Source organism: Thamnophis elegans, chromosome 8 (assembly GCF_009769535.1).
Source record: "Thamnophis elegans isolate rThaEle1 chromosome 8, rThaEle1.pri, whole genome shotgun sequence".
Lineage (NCBI taxonomy): Eukaryota > Metazoa > Chordata > Lepidosauria > Squamata > Colubridae > Thamnophis > Thamnophis elegans.
Window position 1 is genome coordinate 36,995,107 of NC_045548.1, and position 9,865 is coordinate 37,004,971.

The window sequence follows — 9,865 nt, forward strand, 5'->3', positions numbered from 1 at the left end:
TTCTACAATCAAAATGAATATTCTACCTAGAATTTTATACTTGTTCCAGACAATCCCAATCAGACTGGGTAAGGATTTTTTTCAAGACTTAAATAAAATAGTTTTGAAGTTTATCTGGCAAGGGAAAAAAGCAAGAATAAAACTTAATCTGTTACAAGACGCTATAACTAGAGAAGGACTGGGTTTACCTGATTGGGAGTTATACTACCAAGCAACAAACTTGATGTGGATTAAGGAGTGGATAACACTAAAAAACTCTAGACTACTGAATCTAGAAGGTCATGATTTACTGTTGGGATGGCATGCTTTTTTATGGTATTTAGAATTAGAATTTAGAATTTAATAACATTTATATGCTGCCCAATCCCATAGGACTCCGGGCGGCTTACAATACAGAAATAAAATCAAAAATAAAATACAGGGAAAGAAAAGATAGATTTAAAACAACACATCATACACTCCGTTCTAAATGGGGCTGGACCGTGTTTTGGGGTCAACAGCCCCAGGCCTGCTGGAACAGCCAGGTTTTAGTGGCTTTCCGGAAGGCCGAGAAAGTGGGAAGGGTCCAGATCTCTGCGGGTAGATTGTTCCACAGGGCCAGGGCAGCTACAGAGAAAGCCCTCCCCCGAGTAGTCGCCAACCGGCATTGCCCGGTCGACAGTACCCGAAGGAGGCCCAGCCTGTGAGATCTTATGGGTCGTTGGGAGGTATGTAGCAGGAGGCGGTCCCGCAGATATCCAGGTCCCAAGCCATGTAGGGCTTTAAAGGTAATAACCAGCACCTTGAAGCGAGTTTGGAGACCGATGGGAAGCCAGTGCAGCTCGCGGAGGATAGGTGTAACATGGGTGTATCTAGGCACACCCGATATCGCTCACGCAGCCGCATTCTGGACCAATTGTAGTCTCTGAACACTCTTCAGGGGCAGCCCCATGTAAAGCGCATTGTAAAGCTGAATTAATTGAAGCAGATCCCTTTGAAAGATATATCGTGTTAGATCTAATCCTAGAAGGGAAAAAGACATTACTTTTGGGAATCTATGCTCCTAATCAACAGCAAGACGGATTCTATAGAAATCTTCATGCTAAATTAGTACAGTGGGACTATAGGTCTTGTATACTATTGGGTGATTGGAATGGTGTGATAGACACTAAAAGAGATAAGAAGACTTCTCACCCAAATACTAAGATGCGAGCAAAGCTACCCACACCTTTTTTTGACATGATGGACGACTGTCACCACCTCTTCATTAATTAATTAGGAAAGAAAGACCACGAGACTCCATGTGTGAAAATCAAGTGTACTTTTACTAATTAAGAATGATTAAAGGCATAGCGAAGCGAAGTCTGGTTATTTAGGCGCGAAAGCAATTGATATATAGAATAGCCCATTCCCCACCCCTTGGCATCACAGTTTCAGTCCAATCATAATTCTTCCAAGTGTCAGGTGTGAGATAACTTCAAAAGGCATCACAAAGATGGAATGTCGGTGCCGCTAGTCCTGGCGGGAAACACCCACGCATGCATAGTCCGATCAGCCGGTGAACTCCAGAACCTTCCTCCAGCACAATGAGTAACCCCTCCCAAATACCATGCCCTCCCTCCCCGTTTCATGGCAGCCGAAGCGATAGCAAAGCAGAGGCTGACATCCGGCCGTCCCCTGGAAAAAGGTGGTCAGGCCTGGAAAACGAGAAAACACACACAAACAGACGAACAACAAAACATAGAAGAGAGAAGAGGGGGGGGGGAGAAAAATCAAGGTTTGTCAGGATAAGTAGCATAAAACTTCCGAAGCAGTCGGGGAGCACGAACATGGGATTTGTCAACCCATTCTGCATGAGAGGAAGGAAAATGTTTCCAAGCCACTAAGTATTGGATGCGATTACGCCGCCTGCGGGAGTCCAGTATTTCACGAACTTCAAAGTGTCGTTCACCATCAATTAACAAGGGAGCAGGTGGAGGGTCATCAGGCGGACGTAAAGTAGAAACACGAACAGGTTTAATGAGGTTAACGTGGAACACGGGATGAACACGGTTGAGATGCTTAGGCAGCTGCAATCGAACGGAAACAGGATTGATGATTTTGATGATAGGAAATGGACCAACATACTTGGGTCCCAACTTTTTGGACTTCTGTGTGGTTTGAAGGAATTTTGTGGACAAGTAAACCAGGTCACCCTCTTTGTACTGATAAGGTTGCGCACGCTTCTTATCAGCTTGCTTTTTATGAGCACGATGTGCAGCATCCAAAGTAGCAAGAGTCAAAGGCCAAACATGGCTCAGACGTTCGCTCCACTCAGCGACGGAAGAAACTTGGTTGGTCACGAGGTAACTCTGGAATAGGAACAAAATCTTGACCAAATACAACTCGAAAAGGGGTGAACCCAGTGCTGGTATGGACAGAATTGTTGTAGGCCACCTCAGCATGCGGTAGCAAGTCAACCCAATCATCTTGCTGATAATTGATGAAACAACGTAAATATTGTTCCAAAACAGAATTAGTCCTCTCACAAGCCCCATTAGTCTGAGGGTGGTGGGCAGAGCTAAGGCCCTGGGCGGAGCCAATGCATTTAAGAAATTCCTTCCAGAAGGTTGAGGTGAATTGGACACCTCTATCGGAAATAATGCGATCAGGCACTCCATGCAAACGGTAAACGTGGGAAATGAAGAGTTTAGCCAGTGCCTTAGCAGAAGGAATTTTGTGGCATGGTATAAAATGAACTTGTTTCGAAAATAAGTCCGTAACAACCCAAATGACGGTGTGCCCCTGGCTCTCGGGAAGCTCGACAATGAAGTCCATTGAAATTTCCTTCCAAGGCGCGACAGGTCGGGCTACAGATTGAAGCAGGCCTTGTGGCTTTCCAGGTGCCCTTTTAGCGGCAGCACAAACCGGACAACTGGCAACATAAAGTTCAATGTCTTTCTTCAAAGAGGGCCACCAAAATTGTCTCTTCACCAGATGTAAAGTTTTTACGAACCCAAAGTGACCCGCCAATTTGGAATCGTGAGCTCGTTGGAGGACGACGAGACGAAGAGAGGCAGGGACATAAAGCTTGGCCCCGATCCACGGCAAATCGTCCCTCATCGTGCACTCATCCTGATGCTTCTGGAACCAGTCATCCTGGGGAAGGGCGCATTTGAGGTCAGAGAGAAAATCTTGAGGTACCTCTACTTTCGAGCGTGCTTGCTGGCGAGTGACCACCGGAGCCGCCAGGCTGGATGTGGGAACAACAGGCTGAACAACACTCAGTTTAGAACAGTTGTATTGAGGGAGTCTGGACAAAGCGCCAGCCATGAAATTTTTTCCCCCAGGGATGTACTTGAGTGTGAAATTGAAACGGTTGAAATGTTGGGCCCAACGCATCTGCTTAAGAGATAGGCGGCGTGGGGTCCTCAAAGCCTCTAAATTCTTGTGGTCAGTCCACACCTCAAACGGGTGCTTAGCGCCCTCCAGAAAATGGCGCCATGTGGTTAGAGCCCATCGGACTGCAAATGCCTCCTTCTCCCAAACGGCCCAACGTCGTTCAGTGTCCGTGAGCTTGCGGGAGGTATAAGCGCAAGGTTGCAAATTACCTTGGTTGTTGGCTTGCAGCAAGACAGCCCCAACAGTGACGTCACTGGCATCAGCTTGGACGACGAAAGGCTTGTCCATGTCGGGATGCTTCAGGACCGGTTCCGCAGCAAAGAGGCGTTTCAGTTTCTCGAAAGCAGCCTGGCATTCCATAGTCCAATCCAGTGGTTTGCTAGGCTTAGGTTTAGGCCCACCTTTGGACTTCAACAAATTAGTGATAGGAAGCGCAATTTTGGCAAAAGAAGGAATGAACTGACGGTATAAGTTAGCAAAACCCAAAATTTTTTGCAATTGTCTGTGTGTTCAGGGCGCCTCCCACTCAGTGACCGCATTTACTTTCCCAGGGTCCATCTCAATGCCGGCGGGAGAGATGCGATACCCTAGGTAGTCAATCTTCGCCTGGTGAAATTCACACTTGGACAATTTGGCATACAGTTCAGCGGCCTAGAGTTTTTTCAAGACAGTGCGTACTAAAGCGACGTGTTCGTCATATGTCTGAGTATAGATAAGGATATCGTCCAAATATACGATAACGCCCTTGTAAAGGTGGTCGTGCAAGATCTCATTAATTAATTGCATGAAAACTGCAGGCCAAAAGGCATCACCCGGAATTGGAAGCAACCAAGAGGGCAGTTGAACGCAGTCTTCCATTCATCCCCCTCCTTTATACGGACTCTATAGTATGCTTCTCTGAGGTCCAGTTTAGTGAAAATGCGGCCCTTTCCCAATTGGGCTAACATGTCCTTCATCAATGGCAGCGGGTAGAGGTTTTGGGCCGAGATCCCATTAAGATTTTTGAAATTAACACACAATCTCAGGGAGCCATCTTTCTTCTCTCTGAATAATACAGGGGCAGCTACTTTTGGGCGCGCAGGCTCAATGAAACCACATTCCAAATTTTTATCGATGAATTTTCTCATTTCCTCCATCTCCCTAGGCGACATGGAATAAATTTGGGGCTTTGGGAGCTTCACTCCGGGCAAAATGTCGATAGAGCAATCAGTAGGCCTGTGGGGCGGAAGATTTTTCACTAAACACTCCTCTCAGGTCCCAATACACTTTTGGAATTTTTTCCTCTCCTTCAATCCTCTCCTGCCCTCTGGCGGCCAAATCAGAACTGCAGCTAACAGGCTCTGAGGAAACGCCCTCCCCCTCCGGAGGTGTTTTCGTGCAAATGCGCAACCAACCCTCCCTCCAATTTATGCGAGGGTTCCATTTCCGAAGCCAAGGGAGGCCCAAAATGAGTGGCCTGTCCATCCCAGGAGCCACAATAAAAGAGATCAGTTCAGTGTGGGAACCCATTTTCATTGCTAGGGGTTCAGTAAAGAAATGGGCGCCCCCCCCCTGCTATGGACCCATCTATCTGGCAAAAGACAATAGGGGTTTTCAAAGTTTTTAACTTGAGGCCTAGCTTCTCCACCATAGCAGGATTGATCATTGAGCGGGAAGAGCCTGAGTCAAGGAGGGTGGGAAGGCGTTCTGACACCCCCTCGGGCGGAATCCTTAATTCTATTGGGATTAGCATGGGGCATTTGTTTGAACTCACCCAGCGAGGCGAGGCGTCGTCATCGGAGTCATCAGAGGAGCTGGTGGGGTCGTCAGCTTCTCCCTCCAGGGCCTGTCCGAACCGCGGGGGGGGGGGGTGGAATCCACAGCGAACACGGCTTCTTTTTTCTTCTTTTCTGGGGCCTTGCTGGATCTCCCCTCCCTCTTGGCAGGGGTTGAGGCGGTCGTAGGAAGCTTAGCGCGGCTTTCTGGCACGCGATGGCCTCCCTTTCCACAACGAAAGCATGTGAATGGTTTAGCTTTTCCTGTGGGGCCTCCTCTACCTTCGCTTCTCACTCCGAAAGGGGGTTTGCGGGTTGGGGGGGAAGATCTCGCTGCTTTTTCTCTTTCCCTTTCCCTCTCCTCCTTTGCACATCGGAGTCTAATTAAATCAAGTTCAATATCAGCTGCGTTCTCATACCAAACCCTAAGGCGCTTAGGAAGGTGGCGATTAACACATTGTTGATAAATGTCCTCATCCAAGCCCAAAGCAAATTTATCCAAAAGGGCTTCCTCACTCCATCCTCTCATATAATTACAAAGGTGTTGAAACTCCTGAATGTACTGAGTCACCGGCCTATCTCCCTGTGTGAGGGTCATAAATTTCAGTTTACCCCGTTTCTCAGTCAGGGGGTCATCAAATCATCTCTTGAACGCTTCCATAAACGCATTAAAATTCCTCAGGAGGGGGGAGTTGGTCTGGTGCAAACCCATCCACCAGTCAGCGGCTTCGTCTTCCAAAGCAAGTAATATCATCCGCACTCTCATGGCGTCTGATTCAAAATCGGACCCATAAATTTCCATGAAGTTATAAACTTGCATAATGAAAAACCCCAGCTTCTTAGGATTTCCATCATACTAAGGGGGGGACTTTAGCCATTCTGCGTCTTCTGGGGGGTGGGGCCCCTGGCCTGGCAGCACCCCTGGCTGGGGGGGGGGTTGAAGCTGCCCATGGGTTTTCTTGCTCCCACCCCCTCTCAGCCTCTTCTCCCTCCCCGAATCTTTGCCTAGAGTACCTCTGTTCCAAGTTTTCAGGCTGATCTCTTTCCCAGGGTCTTCGTTCGGCCCCCGTTTCAAACGGCCTCTCCTGATGTTTCCTTCTGGTAACGCCAGCATCCCAGCTTGCACTATCTTCTCTTTGTCCCACCGACAAGGACCAACGGGGGGGTGTCGCAGGGTCCGTTATTTCCAGCTCAGCCAACTTCTCGGGTAATAATAAATCAGTGGTCTCTTTTCCAATTTCTTCATCGCTAGCGTGCAAAGACATTTTCTCTGTTTCTTCTTCTTGTAGTTTTCACCCCCCACGGAAGGTTGTATTCCTCCTGGTAGGGTGTTGATGAGACTTCGCTTACTGTCACCACCTCTTCATTAATTAATTAGGAAAGAAAGACCACGAGACTCCATGTGTGGAAATCAAGTGTACTTTTACTAATTAAGAATGATTAAAGGCATAGCGAAGCGAAGTCTAATTATTTAGGCGCGAAAGCAATTGATATATAGAATAGCCCATTCCCCACCCCTTGGCATCACAGTTCCAGTCCAATCATAATTCTTCCAAGTGTCAGGTGTGAGATAACTTCAAAAGGCATCACAAAGATGGAATGTCGGTGCCGTTAGTCCTGGCGGGAAACACCCACGCATGCGTAGTCCGATCAGCCGGTGAACTCCAGAACCTTCCTCCAGCACAATGAGTAACCCCTCCCAAATACCATGCCCTCCCTCCCCATTTCATGGCTGCCGAAGCGATAGCAAAGCAGAGGCTGACAACGACTTTGAATTGAGAGATATTTGGTGAGAAAGAAACGCAGAGGAATATGATTTCACTTTCTTTTCTGATAGACATCAATCCCTTTCAAGGATTGATTTTATACTAATCACTAATGATTTGCTTTCTAGGGTGAAGAAGACAAAGATTGCGGCTAGGGTCCTTTCGGATCATAACCCATTTTGGATGGAATTGGGAAGGGCAGTGCAAGCAAGAAGGTCTTGGAGATTGAATGAAAACTTATTTAGATATGAAAAGTATATTAATGATTGTAAAAAATTGTTATCTGAATACTTTGTTTTGAATATGAATAAGGGTACACCTATGGAATTCATATGGGATGCAAGCAAAGCGTATATGAGAGGGGTGCTGATGAATATAAATAAAACACATAGATATAAACAAGGGCTAAAACGAACAGAATTGGAAGAGGAAATTAAGAGGAAAAAGTTGGAGTTAACAATGAATCCAGGCGATACAAAGGTTAAGGAAGCTATCACCATATTAAAATCTCAATTCGACATGTTGATCTCTGACCAGGTAGCCACTAGTTTATTATATGCAAAACACAATACTTTTTGTAACGCAAACAAACTTGGCAGATGGTTAGCTTATCAGATTAGGAAAAAAAGGAAAACTCAAAATATATCTAAACTGACTTACAGAGGGAAGGAGGTGTTTCAACAGGAAGAGATTCAAAAGGGAATTTTTTACAGAATTGTATAAAGGGGATAAAATTAATGGTTTAGATATAGACAAATATTTAGATAAAGAGAAAATACCCTCAGTTAGAGAAGAGCACATGGAAAAATTGAACCAACCAATAACCTCGGGGGAAATTTTGCAGGTAATTAAGCAATTAAAGTTAGGGAAAGCACCAAGTACAGATGGTTTGACAGCGGTTTACTATAAAAATTTACAGTTAGAAATGGTAGAACCTCTTAGAGAATTATTTAAAGATTCAAACAGAAGGTAAGGTGCCTCCATCTTGGAAGACAGCGTTTATATCTTTGATACCCAAAGAAGATCAAGATACTACCCAACCAAAAAATTATAGACCTATCTCCTTACTGAATGTAGATTATAAAATTTTTACTAAAATACTAGCAAATAGGTTAATGCTGGTTATTCAACAATTGATACACACCGACCAAACAGGTTTTATACAGGGGAGACAGATGAAAAGTAATGTTAGATTAATTATTAATGCATTAGAATATTTGGGAAAGAACAACCAAATCCCTGCTGCGTTCATATTTTTGGATGCTGAGAAGGCCTTTGATCAAGTTAACTGGCAATTTCTGTTGAAGATATTGCAAAAAATGCAGGTAGGAGATAATTTTTTACAGTCAATTAAAGCAATATACCAACAGCAAACAGCACAAATCATAGTCAATGGAAGTTTAACAGACTCTTTTCAAATTGGAAAGGGTACAAGACAGGGCTGTCCTTTGTCCCCATTATTGTTTATTATAACTTTGGAAGTATTGTTGAATAAAATACGGGGCTTGGATGGTCTAAAAGGGATCAAGATTAGGCAGCAAGAATACAGAGTGCGCGCTTTTGCGGATGATTTGGTCATAATATTGGAATAACTGCAGGAATCCAGTGTGGTATTAATGAATATGATTAATCAATATGGTCAAGTGTCTGGTTTTAAAATAAATTTAGGAAAAACAAAAATATTAGCTATAAATATGAATACTAAACAAAAGGAAGAACTAGGAGGGATGCTAGGATGTGAGGTAGTTAAAAAAGTCAAATATCCTGGAGTTAATATTTCAACTTCAAATGGGAAACTACATAAGCATAATTATGAACCACTTTGGCATAGTATACAGACAGAGATGAAAAAATGGGAGAAATTGCACTTATCTTTGCTGGGTAGGATAGCGGAAGTGAAAATGAACATCGTACCAAAATTTTTATTTCTCTTTCAAATGTTACCTATACTTAAAAAAGATGCGAATCTTTTAGAATGGCAGAAGGGTATCAACAAATTTGTATGGGCAGGAAAGAAGCCGAGGGTAAAGATGAAAATAATGCAAGATGTACGCGAGAGAGGAGGCTTGAAATTACCTAACCTAAAACTATATTATGATGCAGTGGCGCTATCTGTAATTAGTGATTGGACTCATTTAACTAATGATAGAATATTGAATATTTTTTTTAATTACATTTTTTTTAATTTTAATTTAAAACAAATAGAACAGGAGGAAGAAGGCGGGGCTTAGCAGTGAGAAGACAGAGTTTCAGGCTATTCCTGAAATTCCCCTATTCCGAAGGAATTTGGACGGGTCGTTCGGACCCTAGCTGTACCGTAGAGACAGTGAAAGGTGAGGGGAGATCCAGTGACCTCAGAGACGTTCGCAGGTCTCTGGGGGGCTTGGAATTAACCCCTCTTGCCAGCTCCTTCTGGATTAGCTGTATGCTAACCGAAACTGCAGGTTGCCCCTAAGAATGGTGGAAGTGAATTCAACTGGTAAGCTGATTTTATTACTCAAAGAGAGACGGTCCGCACTAAAATTTAAGCTAATTGAAACCAAAGAACAGAAGAATCTAGCGGCGAATTGATTTTTCTTTAATGGATTTATGGCCGGTGGTTACCCTATTTCTTAAATGTTTTAAAGACTACTTCAACATTCCCCCTGACTTTTCTTAAGTGGGTTGTAAACTAATCTACTACAAATTGTCTTTTTATGATCTGACACTTTTATTGCTTGGCTGTGTTGGTCTAAGATCAGATAAGATCGCACAGCTCCCAGTGTGTTTTTACTTGCAAATATTTTAGAGCCTCTAACTGCGTCACAACATGGCATCGATACATACTTCAAAAGGTTCACTTCAAATATTTTTCTCTGCATTTCAAAAGTTGTTTGATTCATATGAAAGATTTGAAAAAAAATTGGATTATTTGACATTAAAATATGAAGAAAAAAGTGAGAACGCTGAATGTTTGAATGTTCCTGAAATACAAATGAAGAATGT